Source organism: Equus quagga, chromosome 12 (genome assembly GCF_021613505.1).
Source record: "Equus quagga isolate Etosha38 chromosome 12, UCLA_HA_Equagga_1.0, whole genome shotgun sequence".
Lineage (NCBI taxonomy): Eukaryota > Metazoa > Chordata > Mammalia > Perissodactyla > Equidae > Equus > Equus quagga.
This window is the reverse complement of record NC_060278.1, coordinates 14,166,825-14,180,402: the sequence shown is the minus strand read 5'-3', so window position 1 is coordinate 14,180,402 and position 13,578 is coordinate 14,166,825.

Below are 13,578 nucleotides of genomic sequence, written 5' to 3'. Positions count from 1 at the left end.
GCAAAAAGAGGAGCATTGGCGGCAGATGTTAGCTCAGGGCTAATCTTCCTCAGAAAAAAAAAAGCATTACTAATTAATATTTACACCAGAAATTTAAGGATAGTTCAAATTTTAGGAAATATTTTTATATAATTAGCCATAGTAACAGATTAAGGAGAAAGTCATATGATGATCTCAAAAGATTAAGGAAAAGCATTTCATAAAACTCAGCATTCATTAATAATTGAAAAAGATGAAAGTATTTGCCAATCACGTATCTTATAGAGGACTTGTATAGAGAGTACTTCAAGAACTATTTATAATTTAATAAACGAAGACAACCCAGTTGAAAAATAGGTAAACTTGGGGGCTGGCCCAGTGGCATAGAGGCTAAATTCACATACTCCGCTTCGGTGGCTCAGGGTTCACTGGTTCAGATCCTGGGCATGGACCTACACAGTGCTTATCAAGCCATGCTGTGGCAGGCATCCCAATATAAAGTAGAGGGAGATGGGCACACATGTCAACTCAGGGCAAGTCTTCCTCAGCAAAAAGAGGAGGATTGGCAGCAGATATTAGCTCAGGGCTAATCTTCCTCAAAAAAAAAAAAGGTAAATTTTAACAGATACTTAAGTGAAAAAGATATACAAGTGAAAAATAAGCTCATGAAAAGATGGTTAATATCATTAGTTATTAGGGAAATATGTGTTAAAAACATAATGATATATCACTATACTTTTTTTTTAAAGATTTTATTTTTTCCTTTTTCTCCCCAAAGCCCCCCGGTACATAGTTGTGTATTCTTCGTTGTGGGTTCTTCTAGTTGTGGCATGTGGGACACTGCCTCAGCGTGGTCTGATGAGCAGTGCCATGTCCGCACCCAGGATTCGAACCAACGAAACACTGGGCCGCCTGCAGCGGAGAGCGCGAACTTAACCACTCGGCCACGGGGCCAGCCCCCTATCACTATACTTCTTAAACGACTAAAACTTAAAAAAGAAATAGGCAATTCCGAGAGCTGGCCTGATGACGAACGATGGTTACTCTGATGCCGTGCTGGTGGGAATGCAAAATGTTACAACCACTTTGAAAAAAGTTTGACAGCTTCCTATAAGTTTAACATCTCTTATCATACAACCTACCAGTTGTATCCCCAGATATTTACTCAAGAGAAATAAAAATATGCTTCCACAAAAATCCTGTATGCATATGTTTACGGCAGCTTAATTCATCATATCTGTATTAATCACGATTTTATTTTGAATAAATCAAATCTAACTATTGGCATAGGTAAATCTGAAATATAAATTTGGGTGGGGGGAAGGCAAGTGGTAGAATATACACATTTACCAAATTTGCATAAAATTTAAAACACTGCACCAAAATACTATGTAACGATTACATATATAAAAATATGTATTATAATTATGAAACCATGGATGAGAATGATAAACCCAGACTTCTTATTAATGATTAACTTTGAGAATTGAGGGAAGACCATGAATTCAAGAAGACTCTACTGAGAGCCTCAGTCATATTTGAAATTTTGTTTCTGTGTTTAAAAATCTTACAAAGATGGAGCATTAAGTTTAGATTTAATAGAATTATTTGAAATAGTTAATATGTTGCTTTCTACACAGAATATGTTGATATATATATTTCAGAATAAAAACTGAGATAATTTTATTTCCCAAATTTTCATTTAATAATATATTGTATCATTTTTTCTATAACACTAAGTAATCTTAACACATCTCAAGTTTTTCTTAGGATTTCATTGGGTGACAATTAAACCTTTCTCCTATATATGAAAATTTAGATTGTTTCCAATTTTTCAGTATGTAATTAACACTTCAATCAAATCTTTTCACAAAAGGCATTGTATAGCTTTAAGAAAGCTAAGTCTGAAGCGGGGTAATTGAAGAGAGAACACAGCAGTTATGAAGAGAAGGCAAGAGGAGAATAACAATTCCCCTTGGCTGAATGTTTAAAATCACAAACAACTATTGAAAGTAATTTAATATATTTTTAATAAAACTGTAAACATAATCAAGGAAAAGGCAAATAAGGGAAATTTAATTACCCTGCAATCCAATTCTACAAAGAAATGCTAGAGACAAACCACAGCTACGTACAAGTCAATGCTTCTACAACACAAGATTGCGTGTTGTTCACATTCAGAGGCCATTTGTTTTCAATTGTTTGTCAACCATGGTATTTAGCTTTTCCGTTATACATATGCAACAGTCTCCTAAGTAAAACTGAACACATGGAACGTGTCAGCTCTTAAAGTTGGCCCTTCCAGTTACCCGAATACAACAATAGCCAAAAACTGTGGTTAAAATGGAAACAACTACCTTTCTATTTGTGCATCGTTCTCAATCTTATGTTCTAGAAGACAAAAATCACCTTTAGGCTGAGAAAAAGCATGAAAATATCAATCCAAAGATCTAAATACTAATATTTCTGAAAGTGAAATGCACAGACGTGGTAAAGGCTAATGCTTTTACCCATAATCTCTTCTATTTATTTCATAGTCCTATTATTCAAAACTTTACTAACATATATACAAAATATTTTCCCCTAACAAAACCAGTTATAGTCCTGCTTAAACCAGGCAGGAGCACAGATTGTAGAGCAGCCTCAGTGTGAGTTCAAATTTTGCTGCTTTATGTTGTATGAACTCAATAAATGTCTAAATATTTCTGAACTTCATTTCCTCTCATCTCTGAAATTAGGATATTAGAGAGAATTCACATTTATCTCTTTATCTCTTCTATCTATTTTAAATGTATTCATGTTTATTTTCCTTACATATTATTAGAAAGTGGGATACAAAAATTAAATATTAACTAATAATCATCTCACATTGTTTCTCTAAGAATTCAGTAAACTATGAAAGCTTAGCCTGTAAAAGGCACTCAAAACATGTTTGTCTTTTTTGGCTTCCTTTGAAAAACAAAAAGATATAAAATTTTCTTTTGACAAAACTTGTGCAAGTTGCATTTCTTAAACTTCATAAGACACAATTTGAAGGTGTTATAGGATTTCACAATATGAAATTCTTCCTTTATATCAACACCCTTGAAAATAACCCAGTTCTTTATATTAGAAGTTTCCAGTAAATAGTAAAAGGTCAGTTTACTTATAAAAATAACATTCATTTAGTGGCTGGCCCAGTGGCAGAGTCATTAAGCTCACACGCTCTGCTTTGGTGGCCCATGGTTTGTGGGTTTGGGTCCAAGGCGCGGACCTACACACTGCTCATCAAGCCATGCTGTGCCGGGGTCCCACATCAAAATAGAGGAAGATTGACACAAATGCTAACTCAGGCACAATCTTCCTCAAGCAAAAAGAGGAAGATTGGCAACAGCTGTTAGCTCAGGGCCAATCTCCCTCCCTCCCCAAAATAACAATAATAACATTCATTTGTATAGTTCTTTACAAGGTGCTTTCAGAGTACATTCACATATCATAACAGTACCTAATGATAAAAGGTTCTAGATAAATAGTATTTCTCTCCTTACCACCTGACTTTGCCTTAGTTATGCTATTATTGTATGTGTAATTACTTTATGGAGTAATTCTTTTCTTTAAAAATTACAATTGATACCACTGCTTCACTTAACTCTTTGGAGCCGTTTGCTCTAAGAGAACACCACTTTCCTCAGAATAACCTGGGATGCTAACGAATGGTCCCCCACAAATCAGAGACATGAAGCTCTCTGCCAACGTGGTCGAGGAGGATGCATTTTAAATGAGTTCTCCAGGTTATTCTGACACACGCTTGTGCTCAAAACATGCTGTTTTAGTGTTTAGGTCAATACAGTAAGCAGCAACAGGGTACTGCTGATGTCTCCCTCTGCTGCTGGTGGGAATATTCCTGCTATTCTGTTGGAGACATTAAAGATCGATGGTTCCTATGGTAATTCCTTTATCAAAAATTGCCGAGTATTCTTGCTATTTATATGCACTTGGAATAGGAGAACACTCAGACATGCGAACACTCAATGTCACCAAAAAATGCATAAACCTTCCAAAAACCAGCAAAAAGCGTACTTTTAGAAAGTCTTGCATGCAGCACATTTCTTCATGCAGATACAGCTATTAGGGATAAGTTCTATTTCTAGGACAGACCAACCCATGATCTCATCAAAATGCCGAGCCACGTGACACAACACCAAAGGGAGATACCTTCAGAAAGGTTTAACGCAATGAGCAGAATTCTTACTTTTTGCGGCTTACTTAACACCCTTGGATTTCAGTCCCTAAAGACAAAGATCTGGTTTGGGAACTCTTTATTATGGTTTTTATATGCTTTTTATTAAAGTAATATAACCACTCTACATGGCAAAGAGTGAAATAACAGATTCCATTAACATTATAATTTAGTGTTATTTGTTAATTTGTTTCTTTTAAATAGCTGAGCCCGGATACTGTTAGTGCAGACTGCTCACCTCACCTCCCCAGGCCAGGACCTTTATCTATTTTCATTTATTTGTACTTCAAGGTGTTTTTGATAAGAAACTGGGAGGACAAAGAAAAAGTTGGTGTGAAATGGAGAAGGATGGAATGATAGTCGTGGTATAATTTTTGCCCCTTCCAGTCCTTTGGAGTAGATTTGTGCTTCTGGATAGATCAGAGAGACCCTGTCAGGAGAAAAAAGACATCTGGTCATAAGCAACATTCTTTTTTTGAGGGAGCAATATTTAATTAGGCCTCACTCCAGCCTGGGAGAAACAGCCATCAGCACCACACACCTGCCTGCACAAACAGCATCATGATTTCCAAGTCAGTTTCCTTAGTACCACGGTCTTGGGAAAGCAATGGCCCTCAATACGGATCTGCACATATTTCTAACTGGAAAGGAGGGGTTGTGATTTGACTTAATAAACTGTCAGTTTAATTTTTTAAAGTTCCCTGGGGATTAAAAGGAGGGAGTTCAAGAGAGATTCCCTAGCGAATGAAATATTTGAGATGCTTTGGAGAAAGGTTACATTTGGACAGGCAGAGATGGAATGATTTTCCAGAAAAGGGAATGTAATACAAGAAAAGGCACTGAGCAAGACTAGATGGGCCGTCCTTTAAGGAAATGGGTATGGTCTAGCTTGGAACAGGCTGTGGAGATAAAGACCCGGCTGGAAAGGATTTGAGGTCACCACCTAAGCATTCACGAATTGTCAGGTTGACAATAGACAGCCACTCACAGTATTATGAGGACAGAATTTACATAAAAGAGGGCAGCAAAAACGTACTAGTACAGGCTGTTTCAATAACCCAAGTGAAAGGAAATAAAGAGACACCAGTGAGAATGGTGAATGTAGGAAGAGAAAGGCAAATGGTGATGCCATTGTCAGGACTATTTAAGTCAGGAGGGGACGGTCTGTCTCATGTTCACCGAGATGGAGATCCTGGTGAGTCATATAGGGGAACAGGTCTGGCAGACACGTGGGACACAAACCTGGAGGTGGTGGGGAGAAAAGGGGAAGCAGACAAGGTAGAAATTGAGGTTTGGGAGTTATTGATCTACACGTGGGATTTTTCTACTGCTCAGTGCCAGGAGCCCTTCTCAGACTCAGATTCATACTCAGTCTTCCTTTCTTCTGTGAGTAATCCCTGAGGATTCAGCCTCCACTCCTCGTGTGCTTCTAGAGAGAACCCCACTTTCTTTCATTCATATACAGTGCTTTCTTTTCTTCCTCATACTTTCCATTCCCACTCTGTAGCCTACTGAGGAGTGGACCCAGTCTCCAGCCATCCTCACTTGCTTCCTCTGGGCTCTGGTTTTAAGATTTTCTCTCTAATTTTTACAGGGAAGCAGACACAACAAACTGAGGTTCAAAGTTTGCTGGCTCTTACAGTGGAGTTTCCTGATCTACAGTTTCTGACATCCTCTGAAAAGGCCAGTGGGGTGTCCATGAGCCCTCAACTCTGCCCCTCTTTTCCTTGACCTTTGGTTAACAATATCCTCTCCCTCCCAGTCCCTTGTCAAGGCTGAAAACTCATCTTTATAGCCTTCAGGTGAACTCAGGGCTGCAGATGTCAGCAAGTGGAAACCCTCCAGACGACATTCCCTGTGTAAAGACTATGTCCTATTCCAGAAAGTGTCTCCCAGTGCTCCTCCTCACAGCCTAGTCTCACCTGTCATGGCCTTTCCCACAGAATCAAGTTGCCTCTTCCTGTAAAAGGCTATACATTTTATTTCTGATTCCCCCCAAAATTTCCAAAGCAAGGACTTCTCACTATAGAACTGTCAGAATTAAACTATCTGTCTTGACTTCTACCAAGTAAAAGTACTGCCATAGAGTAGCCACACCCTGTGACCTAACTCAGAAAACAGAGCTGCATTTCAGTATTTCCCCTATAAAATTATTGCTTGACTAGTGTTCCTGCCACTCAGGTAAAGAAATAGCCACAGTGTTATAAAGAATTCGGACATAGTTATTTTTCGTCTTTACAGAAGGAAGGCCCAATATGTACCACATCTCTCTACAAAATCTCTTAAACATTGTGCTTGTTGTGGTTTCCCCAACAAAAACGACACTGTTTCCTGAACTTTCCCAGTGCCAACTCAGTGCAGAGTCTTCAGATTTTAACAAAAATGTGCATGGGTAGAAGAAAATTAAAATGCCCAGGGTTGTTTTCCTCTGCTTTTCCCCCATTGACACATTGCATTGCTTTAAAGTGGCCTATTACACTTTATCTTGAGATGCTAAGCATAAAAACTTGCCTTAGATATGTTCATTCGTATCTATGACATTTCATCTGTTTTCAATACAGCATGTGGGTAAGTAAGATGTAGCGGTTGTCAAGACTAATCGGTTTATTTTGTGCTAAAATGCATAATTTAATAGGCTCCCTTATTAAGGGTGACTTATACCGCAGACATTTATGCTGTGACGCACTGTTTCTGTGTTTCCTTCGACATTTAAAGTCATTGGATGTGCTGGGCTTGTACTTTGTGGAGAAGCTTAAAAGTTTGTCAGAAATTAGAGAGGAAGGGAAGTGGAGGTTTTATTAACCTCCTGGCGTTTTGGACCAAGGCTGAAACACACAGGCGACCGGGTCCAGATGAACTGAGAACTGCATGCAGAATCAGGCCCAAAAGCTTCTACATGTGTGACTTGTGCACAGTCTTTGAGTCTCAATGCCTTATCCTGTGAATCTGGAGCCCCTTGGAGGGTTGTTTGGAGTCTCGAATGAAATAACGAAAATGAAAGAATTTTTTTAAACTGTGGTGTACTGTGGAAAGGTAAGGTCATTCTGTTGCGAGGTCAGCATTTCACTCCAGTTCTCTTAGCAGAGAATGCACATGTAGGCGTGGTTCTCTGGGTCCTTGTTCGATAGCAATGCCCAATAGGCAAGCCAGGATATAGAAGTTCAACTATTTTGCAATCAGCCAAGGAAGAAAAAGAAATACCACTGTATGGGGTGCCACGCAGATGGCGCGTTCAGAACCCTGGCACTCACTCCCCCAGCTGCAGTGAGGGGTGGCTGCCGGCAGCTCACAGTGAGTCCCTCTCCAGAAATTGCCTGCAGCAGCAGGAGACTGCCTTGCCTGGAACAACCTGCTTCCAAAGATAGCTGATGTAAGTGGACAAAGGTCCAGTCCGTGCCTCCACTGGGGATAACTTTGAAGAATCTTCCAGCTGGAGGCCTCTGTGGGATGGGCAGAGGCCCCTTTTGCAATGGCATCACAGTTCATGCTCTCTCCTCATTCTATCCTGCTTTCCCATCTTCTTACTGGATTATTCCCAGAGGCACTGCCTAAAAAATTCTCCTGCTTGCAAAGCTCCATTTCAGGAATTGGTGTCTTTTAACAGCTTTCCAAGTCATTTGGATATCCATCAGGGCTGCAAATGGAAGTTTAACCTTTCCAAGCCCCAGTGTGTTCATCTGGCAAATTGGAAGAATAAATCCTTTAGAGAGTTTTTGTTGTAAGAGGTACATAACACGATAATACAACCTCTGCAACACTGTAGATACTCAATAAATGTTGGCTATAGTCGTCTTTGTAGCCAATCAGGAAGAACAAAGCTTACAATCCTATGTGATTTGGCTTGATTAGATGTTTTCCAATTAGATCTTCAGCCAAAGCAATGATAAAAATAATAATAACATTTAATTCTAGAAGGATGTAAGAGTAACTTATTTGCATATCTTAGCCAACTAGAGATACTGGGAAGGTTATTACAGACCCTGAAGGAGATATGCAATATTTCCTATAGAGATATTTCTGTAGGAAAAGAACACACACACCAGATTGGTTATTGAGTATTGTTTGCAAGAATGCTGGCTAAAGTTTGTAGCTAACATGATAGCGTAACATATTTGCTGTCTGTTGGTTCAAGTTCTGGAGATAATGAAAGATCAAAAGTAATAACCAGGAGAGTAAAGAAGAGCTTGAGGAGAACTGTATTTGTTAACTATGTAGGATTTTTTAAATTGCTATTATTTTGTAGGAAATGGTGACCAGCTTTTCTCACGTCAATGAGGAGAAAACTGTCTAAATCTCTCAGATTTCATATGGGAGGTGGGAGTTGTGTGGGGCGGCACATAACTATTAACATTTTTCATTTTCCTGCTCATGCATTTTTTAAAAAAGGGTCATGGTACCCTTACCTTCTATATAAAAAAATGCTTATCCAAAGAAGCTATTGAATTAGCCAAAGAAAAATAATTTCTGCATCTTAAGTAGGATTGGATGGGGTAGGATACTTCCAGGATTAATAAAGCATAATTATTCACCTTCTCACCCAGTAATCTGGATTAGTTTTAAAGCTTTAAATTATTTAATTCAGGTTTTTTTCCCTAAAGCTTTTATAGATGACCACCTGACCTTGATCAGAGACGAGCTCAAATATGAGAGCTAAATTGTTTGCACTAAGGTTTGTCACTAATTTAAAAAGAAAATAAGATAAACAAGCTAATTTTCATAATTTCTAAATTGTATTTACTAGGAACTCAGAATCCAGATCTTTGTAATCTGTAGCTGCAAAATAAGATCACAGTTGATTTCTCTTGTAACTTTTAAAAAAAATTTAAATATTTCAGATACATGAGCATGCATTATAGAGGCTAATTTAATAAAGGCTCCTACACATGACACTTTATTTTAAAAATTCTTGATGTTTTATCATATTTATCTCAGATTATTTTAAGCAATAAAATATTATGAGGTATTTTAAAGCCCTCTGTATATCCCACTATAATCCCACTCTCCATCTTCCCTTCCTAGAGGTAACTACTGCCCTGCATTTGTATTTATTGTTACGGTAAATATTTTTGCAATTTAAATATGTATGTAGATAGCCATTAACAAGATATGGAATTTTTTTCATCTAAATGTTATAATATTTCAACATGCTTTGATCTGGCTAAATATTAAGTTTTTAAGACTTATCTAAACTGATATGTGCATATTTAATTCATTCATTTACCTCCTATACAGTATTTCTTTATGCGATAGACGGCAATATACTTATCCATACTCCTATCTTTGGTAGTTTATTTCTACTTTTTCTCTATTACAAATATCCATTGTGCCGTGGATGAGGGCCTTTCTGTGGTATATTCCAAAAATGGAATGGCTAGGTCCCAGGGCCACCAGCACCCTTGGTTTTACTCAGTCTTTCTACTCTTGACAGTGGTTTAATAATGTTGACATTCTTTCCAGTACTGTACAAGAATTCCCAATCCCTCACAATCTGATGCTCCCTTGGTATTAAAGAGTTTTAAACTTTGCCAATCTGATGGCTATAAAATTCTCCTTCCTTCCTTTATGAGGATCAGTGCTAAAGGTTCTTTTTTTAATGCATGAAATGTAGGATTTTGGAATTTTTACATTTCTGGTGTACGTCATGTAAACAGAAATAAAAGTCAAGTTCTCTTTCTTTTAAATTCCATCATGAACTCCATTTTTTTTGTTTTTTTGCCAACTCTAGCTTAATTTCTACTTAGTACCAGATTTGCCAGATACAATGAGTTGGAATCACAGTTCCGTCATTTATTAGCTGTGTTGCCTTGGGCAAGTCACGCGACTTCTCTTTGCCACCTTTTCTTTGATTGTAAAACGTAACCTTCATAGTCTGTGTGGTCCCTCCTCCATAACATTCTGTGTGTCATGATTTTCCACAGTGGGCCTGTTTTTGGTAGTATGCTCATACTTTTTGCATCCAGTTTTATAGGATCTAATTGATATATAACATTGTGTTAGTTTAATGTGTACAATATAACAATTTGATATAGGTATATATTGCAAAATGATTACCGCAGAAATTTTAGTTAGCATTTATCACCTTACATAGTAACAATTTTTTTTTCTTGTGATGACAACTTTTAAGATCTACTCTCTTAGTGACTCTGTAATTAATTTAAATGGATGTGTGGCCTGGATTCCAGGGCTACAAAGATAGATGCTCAAGTCCCAGTGCATTAGCTTGAAAGATTTCCTCTCCTCACAAATGCATGGACACAGATGCAGAGGCTCCGAGGACGGAAAACGGTGCCTGCACCATCAGAGCTAAGTAATGTCTGGGAAATGCTCCAGAATTCCAAAATCAGTGACAGAAACAATATCTCAGGGGCATGTGATCTGAAGGAGGAGCTTGGAACCCTGGCTCTCATCCTCAGCCTTCTAATGGTTATAATCTCCGGAACCTTCCGTGAAGACAAAGGAGCACTTTATGAGTGAGAAGCTGGAAAGCATCATAATTATAGTCCCAAACTTTATCATTAAAGTGACTTAGGTTCACATTCGAGTTTTGCCACATCTTGCTGTCACCAAAGCCCTTTGAGATTTAGTTTCCTAGTCTGTATAGTATCTTTGCGATTAAAATAATGTTTCTAGTCCGGTGGTAATATTTACTTCATAGGCTTATTGAAAAGTTTAAATAAAATAATGTGCTTAAGCCCCTTGGCATAGATTCAAACACTTCATAGTACCTATTATTACCCCTATTTATAGTATATTTTATTGTAATTACTGTTGGCACACTTCTCTTACCCACAACACAGGGAGTTCTTTAAATATATACTGTTTGTCTTGCTCTTATTGTCTCTTCAGTGTCAAGTTTAAGGACCACACATAATAGGTACTCAAAAATCTTTTGCATTATTAATCAAGGTAATACTTTAGAAATATTATTCTAGAGGATTGACACACGATAGATGAGAATGTAGAAAGACTGGACACGGGGAGATTGGTAATGAAATCATTACAATATGCAGAAATTTGATGGGAATGTGTGGTTAGAAGTGATGGTTAAGGACAAAGAGGGGTCAACGACTTCTAACTTTGGTCTCTGAGGGAATTCGTTTTTATAGAAAGGGATCTTAAATTAAGTTTAAGTTTAATTTTTGATATCTTGGTCCCTTTTTAAACTTTCGTGGCCTTCTTTAAATCTTCATCTTCTCAGGTAAGCTAATATGTGTCTGATCTTTGATGCCTGAGGGTCGGACACTAAGCAATACAGGTGTTCTGGCGTGTGTGTGTGTGTGTGTGTGTGCGTGTGTGTGTGTGTGTCCCTGAGGCAAGTCATTAACTTGCAGGTGATTTGAACAGAAACCGCTCAGGCCCATTTGCTTCAGAAGAAGATAACATGTTTTCCATTCTTTTCCTTAAGGTATATTCACTTCAAGGATACTTAAAAACACTCATTAAGAGCTTACTGCTCTTGCCAATCTAACTGTGTGGGGAGGTGCCATCACTTACATTATCAACTGAACAGCACTCTCTCTTTCTTTGTTCTGCTGGCCATATTCCATTCATTTCCAGGCCTGTTTGAAAAGCTGCTAATTGAATTGATGTCATTCTGGAGTATTTTGTTTTTCAGGATTGTCTCTTTTAAATCTTTTTTTTTCTTCAATGACTCAAGGCCGTGATAAAACTGTAACCATCCTTGAAAGCTATGGTGATTGCAGGGCTGCGGTGTAACTGTCATGCTGGACAAGCCACGTGGGAGCCCAGACTTCCAAGGGCGTGTGGAGAAACGGGGCTTTGTACACGAATATCTGATGGTTGTCACTTATATTGCTTTTGGGTTTTTCTTCTAAATCTCCTCAGGGATGACAAGCTTTTTGTCTGGGGTGTAGTTGGTGGCCTAGGAGATAAAAAGGAAAGCTACAGGGTCCAAATAGAGATTAATCTGGGAAGCGCTAATGCAGCCTGGGCTGTGTGCTCCTGGTGCAGCTCTGGGCCTCTAGGAGGATAAAGGCTGCATTAACTTTGAACTGCCTGTGAAGTGCAGTCATTACTTCCCAGACTCTGCCTCACATCTTATTTCTACTGTCAGTCCCAGTCTTTATTCTTTTTTTTTTTTTTTGAGGAAGATTAGTCCTGAGCTAATATGTGCTGCCAATCCTCCTCTTTTTGCTGAGGAAGATTGGCCCTGAGCTAACATCTGTGCCTGTATTCCTCTATTTCGTATGCAGGATGCCGCCACAGCATGGCTTGACAAGTGGTGGGTAGGTCCCTGCCCAGGATCCAAACGGGCAAACCCTGGGCCTCTGAAGCATAGCACGTGAACTTAACCACTATGCCACTGGACCGGCCCCCTGACTCTTTTTCTTGGAAGTATTTTCTGCTGATACTACCTACCATTCAAAATGAAGCACATGTTCTATGTTCCACACATGCCCACTACTGGCATTCAAGTCCTAGAACGGAATCACTAAGATTTAAAGAAACCCTCCCGTTTCCAATTTATTCCTCAATGTTGCCAAGTATAAAGGTTTGAATGGCTTGCCACTCTGCTCCAGTCACACTTTACTGAACAAAGTTATTCAGCACCTAGGTGTTCTTGTCAGTGTACTCAGCTCTGTAGGTCATAGGAAGATGCATAAGATTTGGTGCCCCCCTCAAGGACATTACAAAAGTTAAGTCCCATGAAACAGAGGACAAGTCAGCGTTAAAGTGTGTGAAAGTGACTGTAATATTAAAATGTGCTGTGAGAAGGAAAATTCTATGTTGACCTGAAAGGGTCTCAGCAGCTTCGTCAATAAGAAACAGCTTAAGGATGGGTCAGCATTGAATAGCCTGAGACAAAAAAGAATGACAAAGTCATAGAAACGAAAATAAGGATTAATCTGTCTCCAAGGAATAGTGAAAAGAAAAAGAATCTGGCTGGCACATAGATTGCATATTAGGACATTGAGGAAGCAGGGAAGTCTCTTGCTACTAAAGGAATTAAGAATCCAATTATAAAACTCTTAATCCAATAATGGCGCTGTTAATCCAATTATGAAGCTGGTAACCCTAAAATCTCACCAGTGGTAACACCACTCAAAATGAAAATGGGGCTCAAAGCAAAGATGGCTACTAAATTTTTAAAGCCATCCAAGTAAGCTAACTGCTCTAAGAAAAGTTACAGAGAGCGCTGAGCACTATTGCAACGATTGCTTCTGGTAGTGCCCAGGGCACCGAGATATCAAACCAGCAAGAGGAAAAGTGGTTATGCTTCTAAAACGTTGTTATCATTGAAGCATGCTTCCATCGTTGGATGAAGAGTTCCTTAGGGTCAGTGGTCATATCTTCTAAGTTTTCCATTTCCTGGTCAGACTCAAAGTGTAGCAAGAAGCCATTTGTTGTTGGTGATGGTG